This window comes from Delphinus delphis, chromosome 6, assembly GCF_949987515.2.
Source record: "Delphinus delphis chromosome 6, mDelDel1.2, whole genome shotgun sequence".
Lineage (NCBI taxonomy): Eukaryota > Metazoa > Chordata > Mammalia > Artiodactyla > Delphinidae > Delphinus > Delphinus delphis.
This window is the reverse complement of record NC_082688.1, coordinates 79,349,112-79,363,129: the sequence shown is the minus strand read 5'-3', so window position 1 is coordinate 79,363,129 and position 14,018 is coordinate 79,349,112. Positions and strand designations below refer to the sequence as shown.

At 39.1% G+C, this 14,018-nt stretch overlaps 1 long non-coding RNA gene across 1 annotated transcript in view; it reads left to right on the top strand.

Annotated features, from left to right (window-relative positions):
- Positions 1 to 14,018, top strand: part of LOC132426700 (uncharacterized) — a 174,113-nt gene that overhangs the window by 122,978 nt on the left and 37,117 nt on the right. The gene's annotated exons all lie outside the window — the stretch shown is intronic.

Here is a 14,018-nt window from a genome sequence, read left to right as displayed (position 1 = left end):
GGAGCTCATAGTACAGCATGACATCAAGTCAGAACAACCACCCAAATAGGCAGATCAGCTGACAAATATTACTTAGTGAGCTCTACAGAAAATCAAGGCTCACTCTATTTCCAGTGACATAATATCAAAGCAATGTTTGTCGGAGAGATGGTGAGTTTGGACAACACAGCCTGGGCGTGAAGTTCTGAGTCCCTGCTTAGAGTCACAAGTTTAATGAGCTCCTGAGTTATCAAGTATAGAGGCATGGCTTCCTGGCAAACTAGGCATATTGTGTGTGTGTGTGTGTGTGTGTGTGTGTGTGTGTGTGTGTGTGTGTGAGAATGTGTGTGATTAAGCTTTTTATTTTGAGATAATTGTAGATTCCCATGCAGTTGTAAGAAATAGCATAGAGAGATCTCATATACCCTTTACCCCAAACTATAAGACGATATCGTAACCAGGATATGGGCACTGACACAGTCCAGATGCAGAACATTCCCATCATCGCAAGGAATCCCCCATGTTGCTCTTTTTTAGCCACACCCAATTCCCTTCTAAGGCAACTCTTTCCTTAACTCCTGGCCGATAAATGGAACCATCCAGTATGCAACCTTTGATAATTTTTTTCCACTCAGCACAATTCTCTCGTGATTCATTTAGTATTTTGTATTTATCAATAGTTTATTCCTTTTTATTTCTGAGTAGTAGTCTGTAGGATGGATATACCACAGTTTAACCATTCACCCACTGAAGGACATCTGGGTTGTTTCCAGTTTTTGCAAAGAAAGCTTTGATAAACACTCATGTATATGTTTTTTTTGTGTGAGCATGTCTTCATTTCTCTGGGCTAGGAGTGCTCTAGCTGGATAATTTGAAAATTTAGGTTTTTTTGCAAAACTGCCACACTGTTTTCCAGAGTGGCTGCACCATTTTACATTCACACCAGCAATGTATGAATAACTTTCTCTACATCCTCACCTGCATTTGATGTTGTCACTGTTTTGTTTCTTTTTTTAGCTATTCTGATAGATATGTAGTGATAACTCATCATGGTTTTAATTTCATTTCCCTAGTGGCTATTGATGTTGAACATCTTTTCATGTGCTCATCTGCAGTCTGTGTATCTTCTTTAGTGAAATGTCTGTTTATGCCTTTTGCCCACTTTCTGAGATTGGACTGTTGATTTTTTTTACTTTTGAGATTTGAAAATTCATTATATACTGGTCCTTTGTCAGATATGTGGTTTGCAAATATTTTCTCTCAGTCTGTAGCTTGTCTTTTCGTTCTCTTAACAGGGTCTTTTGTAGAGCAAAAGTTTAAAAATGTTGATGAAGTTCAACTTATCAAGTTTTCCTTTCATGGATCATGCTTTTGGTGTCAAGTCTAAGAACTCTTTACCTAGACCTGTATTATAAAAATTTTTTTCCTGTTTTCCTTTTTCTAAAAGTTTTATAGTTTTACAGTTTACATTTAAGTCTGTGATCCATTTTGGTTTAATTTTATATGTTTCTTTTTCTTGTTTTTGCTGATAGATGCTCAATTGCTTCAGCACCATTTATTGGAAAGGCAATCTTTCCTCCATTAAATGGTTTTTGTACCTTTGTCAAAAGTCAGTTGGGCATATTTGTATGACTCTAGTTCTGGGCTCTCTGTTTTGTCCTATTGATCTGTAATTTTTTTTAAAGGTTAACAATCATTTAATATATTAATATTTTCACTTATAAACATGCGATTTGCATATACAGGGAAAAATGGGTTCTGAGGATACAACAGAGTACTAGAGACAGGCAAGCAATCAGAAAAAAAGATCAACCCTAGGGGAAACAAATGGAACTCCATCCCATGCTGGTGTCTACATAAACTTGGGAAGGAGAAAGAAAGATCACACAGTATCACAAGTAATGTAGAAAATAAATGTGGGTCATTCTGTCTCAATGGCAGGAACTTCTCCCATGATCCAGATCTTGCATCCCAGTGTGGCTCGTTTCATGAATGATGATCTGAAACACAACAACCAGCCTTGATTACCATAGCTAAATAATAAATGTTGAAATTGGGTAGACTGATTCTTCATGCTTTATTTTTTGTTTTCAAAATTGTTTTACTCTTCTAGTTCCTTTGACTTCCTATATAAATTTTAGAGTAATTTTGTCTGTGTGTATAAAAGATATTGCTGGGATTTTGATAGAACTTTGTTAAACCTATATATTAATTTAGGGAGAACTGACATCTTTACTGTGTTTAGTCTTCCAGTCCATGAATACAGTATGTCTCTCCATTTATTTAGATTTTTCTTCCTTCCTTCCTTCCTCCCTTTCTCCCTCCCTCCCTCCCTCCCTTCCTTCCTTCCTCAGTGTTACATAGTTTTCAGCATGCATACCCTGCACGTTTTGTTAGATTTACTCATAACTATTTCATTTTTTGAGCAACTGGAAATGATATTGTATGTTTACTTTTGGTGTCTACACACTCATTGCTAATATATAAAAATATAATTGATTTTTGTATGTTTTCTTGTATTTTGTGACCTTGCTGAACTCTCATTTATTTGTTCTATAAATTTTTTTTTTTTTTTTGTGCAGACTCCTTGGCATTTTCTCTGTAGACAATAATGTCATCTGCAAACATTTTTATTTCTTCCTTTCTGATCCGCATGGCTTTTGCTTCTTTTTTTTGCCTTCTTGCACTGGCTAGAACTTCCAGCACTATGTTGGATAAGGGTGGTAAGAGTAGACATCCTTGAATTGTTCTTAATCTTAGGAAAAAATCATTCTGTCATTTACCATTAAGTACAATGTTAGCTACAGGGTTTTTTTTGTAGATACTCTTCATCAAGTTGAGGAAGTTCTCCCCATTGCTGTTTTTCTGAACTTTTTAAACTTATAAATGGGTGTTGAATTTTGTCGATTGCTTTTTCTGCATCATTGATATGATCATGTGATATTTTTCTTCTTTAGTGTGTTAATATGGCAGATTACATTGATTGAGTTTTAAAACTCATGGGTTGGGGTGGTGCTGGGGGTGGTAGTGGTCTCCTTATCAGGCAGCTGGGATGAAAGTTCCAGCTCCCTGCTTGGCCTTCTCTAACAACACCTTGCTGGGGTTTTGTAGCCTCCCAAATGTGGAAGTATAAATTCTCCACTCAGTCTTTTCTGGGCTGGTGGTGATAGGGGGTGGGGCCACAGTTTTGTTTTGTTTTTCTGGTATTTGGCTGCAACAGAGGAGTTATTACCTAAAACTCTTCTTAGGCTTCCCCTGATCTGGTCCTTTGGCTAAGAGGGAGCAAGTTTAGTTTTGTTTTTGGTTTTTTGACTTTACCTGTTGATGTTTCTGGGTTGCCAGCTTCTTCAGCTTGGGATATTTGAGGCAAAAAGAAAATCCAGGGAACTCACCACCATGTTCCCCTGGTTCTTTTGACCCTAATTGGTCTTTCTTCTCTCTTCCTTTCAGAGTCTTCTTCTGTTTGTTGTATATATAATGTCCAGAGTTTTCAGTTGTACTTAGCAGGAGGAATAGGGAAAAGTGTGTCTACTCCATCTTCTCAGAAGTGGGAGCAAGTATTTTTATTTTATTTATTTATTATATTTTTAATTTTTTTGTATTCATCCATTTATTTATTTATTTATTTTGGCTGTGCCAGGTCTTAGTTGTGGCACGCGAACTCTTAGTTGCGGCATGCAGACTCTTAGTTGCGGCATGCATGTGGAATCTAGTTCTTGGACCAGGGATCTAACCTGGGTCCCCTGATTGGGAGCACGGAGTCTCACCCACTGGACCACCAGGGAAGTCCCAGAAGCAAGTATTTTTAGATGCTGCTGCACTGAATGCATTAGATCGAACTAGTCAGGATAAGACATTTATTTACATACGGCAACTCTCCTTCCTCATTGTTCTGCACGACTGAAGTATTATTTGGCTACTTTAGCAAATGAAATCTTGATTAACTGTTTTTCATTACTGAAAATGTTGAGTATTTTGTTTCACATGTTTCATATAAGCCAAATATCCGTCTCTAGAATTATCTCTTATTACCCATTATTTTGTTACTTGTCGACAAGGCCCCAAATTGGGACTCTTGTGTGGAAAGAATGAAAATTTTAGGGGAAGCATAACTCTTTTTGTGGGATGTCCTTGGGGATGGTCTTAGGGAAACAGTAGGGAAAAGATAGGGAAGGGGGAAGGAGACAGACGTGTGTAGAGTCTATATGTTAGGTGCCTTACGCAGGTTATCTCATTTAATCTTATAGCTATATTATTACCATCTCTGGTTTTCAGCTGGGACCATGGCTTAGAGAGGTTAAGATGATTTAAGTAGATGTGTCAGGATTGTTATTTAAGCCTGTATACTGACAACAACTTTAGTTGTTCTCCCAACCTGCCTTCACCAGGTCATGAGATCATCACCCATTTATATTGAAATTTTGCCCTAAGTTCCTGTCCTGTTTATTTTGAAGAATACATTGCAGATAAGACAGTAGAGATAAGATCTATGATTACATTGTCCTGCTGGCTTCAGTAACTGTCACGTGTACTTTATAAAATGATACCCAGCCAATGGAATATGACAATTCTCTTTCCTAGTATTTCAGCCTAGGCAATTGGATTCATGAAAAAACTTCTGAAGAGGAGTATGGGATAAGGTTTTTTTGGAGAAAGAAAAAAATTATCAAAGGATGACAACAAAAGAATACAGGATAGAGAGCTATGTGTCTCAATAAAGCCTCACTAGCAGTTCAGCAGAAGAAACCTTTTAAACATTAAAAGTGAGAGAGTATTTTGACCCAGTCAAGTGTCACCCAAAAATAATTGTGGCAAATAATGTAAATTGGGTAATAGAATTTTGGTTCAAAATAGAAGTATCAATATAAAATATAAAAATTATATGATGTGGGACTCAGTAATATAGGCTAAAATACTGTAGTTTCATGAATTATTTTCTGAGGTGTGACAATAATATTGTGGATACATAGGAGAATGTCCTTTTATTTAGGAGATGATTGCCAAAGTATTTCGATGTCAAATGTCATGATGTTTGCAACTGACCTTCAAATGGTTCAGCAAAAAAAGCCACTTGGAATATTTTATTCCCATGTTCACTTTACTTTGTTGCCACCTTCTCCATTGGGCATAGTGCCTAGGGCCCAAAATATTCTTAAGGGTCCACAAAAATGTTTTTTAAATGTTCTTTTAAAATCAAAAGATAAAAAATGAATTTCTAGGTCAAATATTTTAACATATAGTATTAAAAATTCACCTTTATTCCAACAGAACCATAAATTATAGTTTTAAATCTATTTTTATGGAGGAAGACGCACACAAAAGTGCCTAGGGGCCATGAAATCCATAAGGTGGCCCTAGTTGCCACCATTAGGATTTAAACTCCATGAGGGCAGAGTTCAGTGGTCTTGGTCTCTTGGATATCATGGACAGTCAACACAGTGCCAGGTGTGGCCATAGTCTCAATTAGCATTTGTTGATTGAGTGAAAGGACCACTTTGACTTAAGTTTTACGAACATTGGACATATTCTTTTGTTAAAGTGTATAAAACACTCTTCTAATAAGCCAAGAATATATTATTTTTGGATTATCAAACATTTTGAATTGTTAGCGTCTCTTTCCCTCTTTATTAGTATGGAAATTTGAGAAATGACTGCATAGGAAGGAAGGAATGGATCAATGATTGAGGAATCATTTGTCAAGCACTCACTATATGATGGGCAGTGATCTACATTCCAGGCACTCTTTATCTATGCTTTGAGCCCCATGCGTCTGCCTCTAAGGGGAAAAGACACGATGATTTTATGAATATTGTTCTCTAGATAATTTGCATGCAACAGCAACAGAAACAATGGAACAATAAGCATTTGTTGGCACTTATCATTTGCCAAGTAATGTGCTCAAAAACACTTTATGGGGGCTCCCCTGGTGGTGCAGTGGTTGAGAGTCCGCCTGCCGATGCAGGGGACACGGGTTCGTGCCCCGGTCCGGGAAGATCCCACATGCCGCGGAGCGGCTGGGCCCGTGAGCCATGGCCACTGAGCCTGCGCGTCCGCAGCCTGTGCTCCGCGATGGGAGAGGCCACACAGTGAGAGGCCCGCGTACAGCAAAAAAAAAAAAAACAAAAAAAAAAACACTTTATGGGAATGACCTCATTTAATCCTTATAAAAGATCTTGTATCAATATATAAAAACTAACAATACCTCCCTTTGTAGATGAGCAAACGGGGGCCCAAGAGGTTCAGCAACTCCCCAGTATCACACAGTGAGAAAGTGGCCAGGCCAGGACTTGAAGCCAGGTCAACTGATTCAGATGCACATTCTCTTACCTGCCTCGCTCTGTCCTGCCTCCCAGGTGTGTCTCAGTCACTAGTGTCTCAAGCAAGCTGCCTTTGAAAACTCGGGGATTATTTTTAGCTTTTCAAATAGTTCGCACTTGTGCGCATGCCTAATTCTGGATTAAGTGCCTCACCCATAACTGTTATAGATTGTAATGTCAGGAACTGAGGTATTTGAAATCACCTTGTGACTCTAGGAAAGAGAAATGGATGTGGAAAAGAAAGCTGTACAGACCCTTTTGCTGTAATCTGATGCCCTGGAGTCAGTGCCCTAATGGGGAGACCATGATGCAGTGCAGGGTATGCTGTGGTGACCCCCTCTCGTGGAGAGCTGGACTCAGGTTCCATCAGGCTTAGCTTGATTTCCAGCTTTTCTGTCCCTAGGACAGGGCAGAGCCCTGCATTTAGGTCTGTTAACCTGAAGTCTGTCTGTAGGAAGTGGGCAAGAGCTCCCTTTAACACCGCAGCGTCCTAACGCCAAGTGAGGCTGTGGCTACGGCAGGCTTGAGTGCACTATTGACTGTGGAAAAAAAACTAGGAGGTATCCAAGAACTGCAGGTTGCCTATAAGCCCTGATCTACTAAGAGAATGCACAGGAACAGTCGTATTTTAGGCAAGATGGACAGAACAGCTACTGCATGGTGTCCCAGTAGGGGCCCTCTGAAGAATAATCTGTGTTTTGATTTAAGAGGTGGGTAGACCTCCAGGGCCTGTATTTAGGCAATGAGTGGACACAGGAATGAGTGAGTGAATGAATGAGTCCCTCTCTCTGGAGGATTGCTTTTCTCCCCTAGGGACTCTCTAGCATTTGATCTTTCCTTATCTTATGGTAATTCTATAATCTATTGTATTTGCTGGCTTCGTTGTATACCGAAGAGCCCTGAAAGAGCTCACAGCTCAATCGGGGAAGCAAAGCAAGCACACAGCTTGTTAGAGTAGAAGGCTGTCCAGAGGGAACTGGAAGCATGAAGCGGGGTTATGGGAGCAGGATTTGGGAGAGTAACTGACTTATCCAGGGCAGAAGCTTAGGATCCGCATCGTGAGAAAGACCTTGTTTGAGCTTGTCTTTGAAGGAGTAGTTCACCTGCCAACTGTAAGGCAGAGCATGCCAGGAAGAAGGTGCATACATGTACGCTTGCTGAGCGGGGGGAAAGCGTGTCCCACTTTGCAGACTGCAAGGAGTGTAAAATGACGGCATTATAGGCTGCGTGGGAAGGGGACGGGGAGGCGGGAAAGGTGGAAGCAGGCCAGATGACGAGGGGTTTTAGCCAATGTGTTGAGGGATTTGCACTGAATTCCATAAGGCTCAAGAGCCACTGAAGAATTTTAGGCAGAGTAACATTTGACTTTTAGAAAGTTCTCGGCCACAGATTTGTGTGGAGTAGGGCAGAGGGGAGTGCTGCTACCACAGCACTCCAGGATTTTGAAGGGCTGAAAAGCTACTATAGGGTGAGTACTATTGTGCCAGGTTCAGATGGGGGAGTAAAGAGTGTCCCAGGCAGCGGAGGCAGCATGATCAACGGGCTCCATGCTCAGGAGAACACTGGGGCAGAGCAAGCAGTCCAGCGTGCCTGAGGCCTGCGTCAGTCAAGGGAGTAACGGGAGAGGAGGCTGGAAATGTAGGTTGGAGGAAAGCAGGTGGAGTGTGGAAGGCTTTGAATGAATGATCGGAGTTAGTGCAGGACAGACAGGGCAGGGCAGCACTCCACTTAACTGTCAGCTATTCTAATGAAGCGAAATCATTAGATCTGTGTTTTAGAGAGAACGGCAGATCTTTAAAAAACATGGGGGGAAGCTGGCGTTAGAAGGAGAGGAAAGAGAAGAAAGAGGAGGAGAAAGAGGAGGGAGAAGAAGGAAACTATTGCAATAATCTGGACAGGAGGTGATGAGGCCCTGCACCAGGGCCATGGCTGTAGGAATAATTTTCAGGGGACAAATGCTAGATACTTTATGTGACAACATAGAACCTCAGGGATGCTTGTTTAGCAGAAGGTTTCTTCCCAGTGGCAGAGTTAACACAGGACACATGGGTATGGATTACTGGAATTAGGAGGAAGTATGCTCATTGTATCTGTTTATAGTTCTGGTACCCAATATGGAAAAACGATCTTTAGCATCAATATCCTAGGGTAAACAAGATAACAAGATCTCACACTTCATGATGTAGAAATAAGAAGTCAATTTTCAATTCTTAAATGTTTATTGCAGCTATTGATTTATTAATTTTTAAGCAGAGAGTGAGATTGGTCCAACTTGGTGTGCCCCCTTTAATTGAAAGGAGTTGGGATTCAAGAACTCTCCGTTCATTCTTTCACTCTTTTGTGTTTGTATTACCTTGCATGTGTATGTGAATTTGGGGGTGATGTCTGTTCCTAGGTGGTGGCTATGTGGGAGTATGATGTAGTATTTGTTCTGAGAAGGATATGAGTCGATGGATGTGAATATAGCGTCCCCAGCGCTGAGTGTGTTCTTCGTTTAGCAGAGCACTTTGCACGCGGGCTCAGATTTTATAGGCAATTTTGTTAGTATGAGTGTAAAATTTTGCTAGATATGTCTCCAACTGACTTTTGCCCGAAGTTCACCTCTATTTGAACTGTGTAATCTTCCTTAAGATTCCAGGAGAGATTTTAGTACAAAGTAACTCTAAGTTATGAAGTGACACAATCACAGTACATGATACCCAGCTGCTAGTGGGTTCAGCAGGCTTTAAGATGAATTCTCATCATTTCTAAGTAGAAGTAGCAGCAGGAGCGAAGTCAGTATTTCTATGTTCCCAAGGGCCCACTTTTTTGTTTGGCCCTGACATACATACATTATGAATACAAACCTGCCTTACAAAATAAAATAAGAAGTAGTGTGGTAGATTGGATGAAAATTCCCATTTCTTCACTCAATCCCTGTGTTACAATTAGACATCCACAGCTTTTGTTGTGTGACTTTGCAGAACATCTCCCCAGAGGGTGTGGCATCTTTCCCCATCCCTTAGTTTGTGACAATGTCAAGTTCTGAGAAGAGGCCTTAAAAGACACTTTGTGGTTCTGCTTCTGTCACTTAGACCTCTGTCATTGTTTCTGAGTGGAACATATTCCAGGTAGCTATTAGTCCGAGGAAAATGAAAGATGCATGAAGCTGAACTGAACCCAACCTGTGTTCTGAAGGAGAACTTCCCTGGTCTAAAACATACAAATTTTAAAAATAATTTTTGAGAAACAAAAAATGAATACTAAAGGGAAAAGAAACTCTGGAATTGTCAGGGGACCCACAATCTTTGAATTTTATTTACCTTGGTCTAGTGGTAGGCGTCTCAAATTGTGTGGCACAGACATCACACAGAACAAGAATGCAATGTCAGGAGTCTAGTTCTTGTCCAGTCTGAGACATCTTGGCATGTGACTTCTTTGAGTCACAATTTCTTCATCTGTTAAACAAGAAAAAATATCTGCTCTGGGGACCAAAGAGAGTGTTATTATTACAGTGATGACAGTGATTATTATTATAGAGCACCTTGGAAACTCTAAAGTATAATACAAATGTCAGATATGCTAGTTCTCATTATCCGATATTTCTCAGGGGGGTTTAGTGTTATGATTTTTAAAAAATAAATTTATTTATTTATTTTTGGCTGCGTTGAGTCTTCGTTGCTGTGCGTGGGCTTTCTTTAGTTGCGTCAACAAGGGGCTACTCTTCGTTGCAGTGTGCGGGCTTCTCACTGCAGTGGCTTCTCTTGTTGCGGAGGATGGGCTCTAGGCACGTGGGCTTCAGTAGTTGTGGCTCACAGGCTCTAGAGTGCACGCTCTGTAGTTGTGGCGCACGGCCTTAGTTGCTCCGAGGCATGTTGGATCTTCCCGGACCAGGGCTCAAACCCGTGTCCTCTGCATTGGCAGGCAGATTCTTAACCACTGCGCCACCAGGGAAGCCCCTAGTGTTATGATTTTTTAAATGCCCTACCTGTATTATAAGTTTTGTGACCATCACTTATCCCAACATACATTTCAGAGCTCTGGATCAGGAGCTAGAATTCTTGAGTTCTCGTTCCCAATAATTTTCTAAATACAAATGTTTTCTGTTTTTGTTTTTTTCCTTTGTTCCTCTTGGCATGTTGTTTGACTGATCTTGTAGAACCTATTTTTTCATCTTCTCATCTGTTTCAGAGTGAGAAGAACCAAGCTTGGGTTTTCCTACCATGGACAAAACAGGTTTCAGCCTATTAATTATTTGATATTTAGAATGGGTAGAAACATTTCTAAAGTGAAGAGTGTGGAATGTTAAGAGACCTTTGATTATTGGAGAGAATCTCAGTGTCAGAGAGTCCCATCTCAGTCTTCATAATTCTCTAACCTTGTCGTCTTTTATGGGTGTATGTTAATTTGTTTACTTGTCTGTATCTCCATATGCTGTCTGCTTATAGGGTGAGGCCTATCCAATTTCCCTTACTAGGACATACTGCTTTGTGTACTCTGACATAAACTTATAAGTTTGCCCTTGTATTCTCTGCCTGCCATTAATAATAATGACAACAACAACAACGAGAATAAATAACGTAATGATTAAAAGTACAAGCTTTGCAACCAGACTGCTTTTGTTCAAATTATAGCTTTGTTTCTTAGCAGCTGTGTGACCTTGATATCTTGGTGCTCAGTTTCATCATCTGTAAAAATGATAAAAATTGTAGTGTACCTCCTAAGGTTGTTTTAAGGACTAAATGAGCTCATACATGTAACATGTGCATAGTTCGTGTTTCCATCAGCTATCAGCTAAAATGAAAGATGATCAAACACATGAAGTATTGATTAGAGTCCTCAGAAAGGTATTGGCTCAATAATAGGGCAAAATTTACACCAAAGGCATTTTGGATTCACTAGAAGAAAATAAAAATCAACTTCAGTGAATCAAACTAATTCCAGGTAATGTAACTGCACTCCTGTTCAAAGCCCACAAACATTTAAAGTTATACAAACAAAAATCCCCAAACCATCCAACCCAACAGTATACAATTCATAATGTCTGGAATCCAATAAAAAGTACCATGTGTTCAAAGAAACAGGAAAAATTAATCCATAACCAGAAGAAAAATTATTCAATAGAAGTATATCTATAAATGACAAGAATGAAGAATGACAGAATTAGTAGACAAAGATGTTACAACATTTATTATAAATATATATGTTCAAGAAAGATGAGAAAACATGAGCAAGTCAAAGGAAGATATGGAAGGTAAAAAAGACTCAACTTGAACTTCTAAAGATGAAATATACATTATCTAAAAATGAAAATTACACTGGATAGATTAACTGCAGATTAGACATTGCAGAAGACAAGCTTAGTGAATTTGAAAATACAGCAATAGAAATTACCCAAAAAGCTAAATTCCCAGAAGAATTTACTACATTGATTCTCATATCAAGGATATTGAATAACTAAGGAAACTTCTTGATATGTGTACTTCCAAATATTCAGAAGTAAATGGTGAAGGTGTGATAGTGACTGTAACCCAGTGAGGTCCTTTTTAGGAGGTTAAGCTAATATATATTATTTCTGGAACTCCAAACTGATAAAGTTGCAGAATTTAGAAAATCCCCATGGTGAGGAGTTAGTATATCCTCTAGGTTGTCTTTTGGTCCTGGGTGGTCTCTATAAAATACTGCTCCTTGAATAATCCTTTAGGTAGATGTTGGGTAGCAGTGGGCTACTCAAGACTTGTTTTATTGAGGACAAGGAAGAGGAAGTGATCTGTGTAGGAGTGAATAATCTGGAATTATTACCCAGGTCTGACCATACTGCCCCACAGCTGCCTACAAAATGCACCTATTTTATAAAATAAAGGAAGCCACCTTTCAAACCATCAGCAGCAAGTGTATTTGGCAGAATGATTAAAATTTTCATTTAAAATATCCTTTGATATGAGGAAATATACCCTTTCTAGAAACACTTCAGTTATTCCATTGCTGTTGTTTTACCAAGGTTTCTTCCTGACTGCTTCAGCACTTTTCCAAAGAATGTCTTTGCCTCCGTAATTCAAAAGGGCCATCTTAATTCATAACCCTCTTATCATTAGTAAGATCTGCTTCTCTACAGGTTACCTTTGCAGGTGTTTTCTTTTGCCAGTGTTGCTGCTCTCTCCTTGTTCATAGTCTTCTTTGGTCTGGCAGTCGATTTGCCTCTGATTATTATATATGGATCTCTTCCCTTCACTAGCACCATTTCCTCTCACATCCCTCTTCATTGGAATTTAAATAAATGTATCCCAATTACAGAGAGAGTAATCTTCATTCTCTAATCAAAACTTATTAACTCCAGATGATCCATTCAGCCAAATTTCAACAAGAGATAGAAAAAGGTTTCTAATCCAAATGATTATTATGATGCATAACTTACATATCATGTGTATCAGAAATGTAATTAAATTGTATGTTATTTACTGACTTCATCATTATAGCTGCATGAATGAAACTTAATCACTTAGTTGCTTTTAACCACATTTAATTTATAAACTGTCATGCCAAAAAACTTACTTCCACGCTTCAATTTCTGTAAAATAGTTAAAATCTCAGAGGAAGCAAAAGATTATAAAGCCTGCATATATGATTACAGGATTATTTATAGTGTGAATCTGGTACTTCTGACTTCAAAGTTGTAGAGATTGTATAACAGCATTACTCAATCTTTCTCTCTGACTGAGACCACTGGAGAATTGCCTTTTAGCTCATTGCTCGTGCTAATTATTGTAAATCTCCTCTTGTGAAAAATAGAAACAATCATTATTGTAGTTTCTCAGGAATTTGGTGAATATCATGCAAAATCAAAAGAAAGGGGTAGAAATAACAAACTTTTATGGCTATGGCATGACAACTGGAAATGCCCTTGGAGAGTATTAGACTGATGTTAATAGTCCAATTTCCTCTCTTTGTAGATGGGTAAACTGTAAAATTCTAGGGAACTCTGTTGATGCCTACCAGTCAAAGGCCACTAGAGACAGTTCAGGTCACAAGAAGTTGAGTTCATTACTTGATGCAACAAGGGAGACTGACCTGATGAGCAAGGATGGGCATCAAAATAAGAGGTGTAGGGAGATTTGTTATAGAATTTTACTTTATGTTAGATGACTTGAAGGAGGGTTCAAGGAGGCAGGGGTTTGCTATGGATAGGTACTATCAGGAAACGGGAGTAATTCTATTTGTATTGTATCTAGGATGCAGGGGGAACAGAGTGGGGATAAAGCTGTAATTGATTTTTTTAAAAAAAGCATCTGGAACTCATGATAGATGGGTGTGGGAGATGGTTGGATATTTCTGTAGTTTGCATACTGTTCTTATGTTTGTCTAGGATCAGATATGATTACAAAGTGCTCTTGTGCTTTTCTCACTCCATCACAATCTTAGAGTGACCTCAGCTGATGTTGGTGCTCTTGTGACACGGCTTATGTTCAATAGAAACCCATGGTCTAGCTGTGCCAGCTTCCAGCTGACAGATATCAAGCCTCTGTACTATTTTTTTTTCATCTTTTTTTTTGAAGTATAGTTGATTTACAATGTTGTGCCAATCTCTGCTGTACAGCAAAGTGACTCAGTTATGCACATAGAGACATTCTTTTTTATATTCTTTTCCATTATGATTTATCCCAGGAGATTGTATATAGTTCCCTGTGCTATACAGTAGGACTTCGTTGTTTATCCATTCTAAATGTAATAGTTTGCATCTGCTAA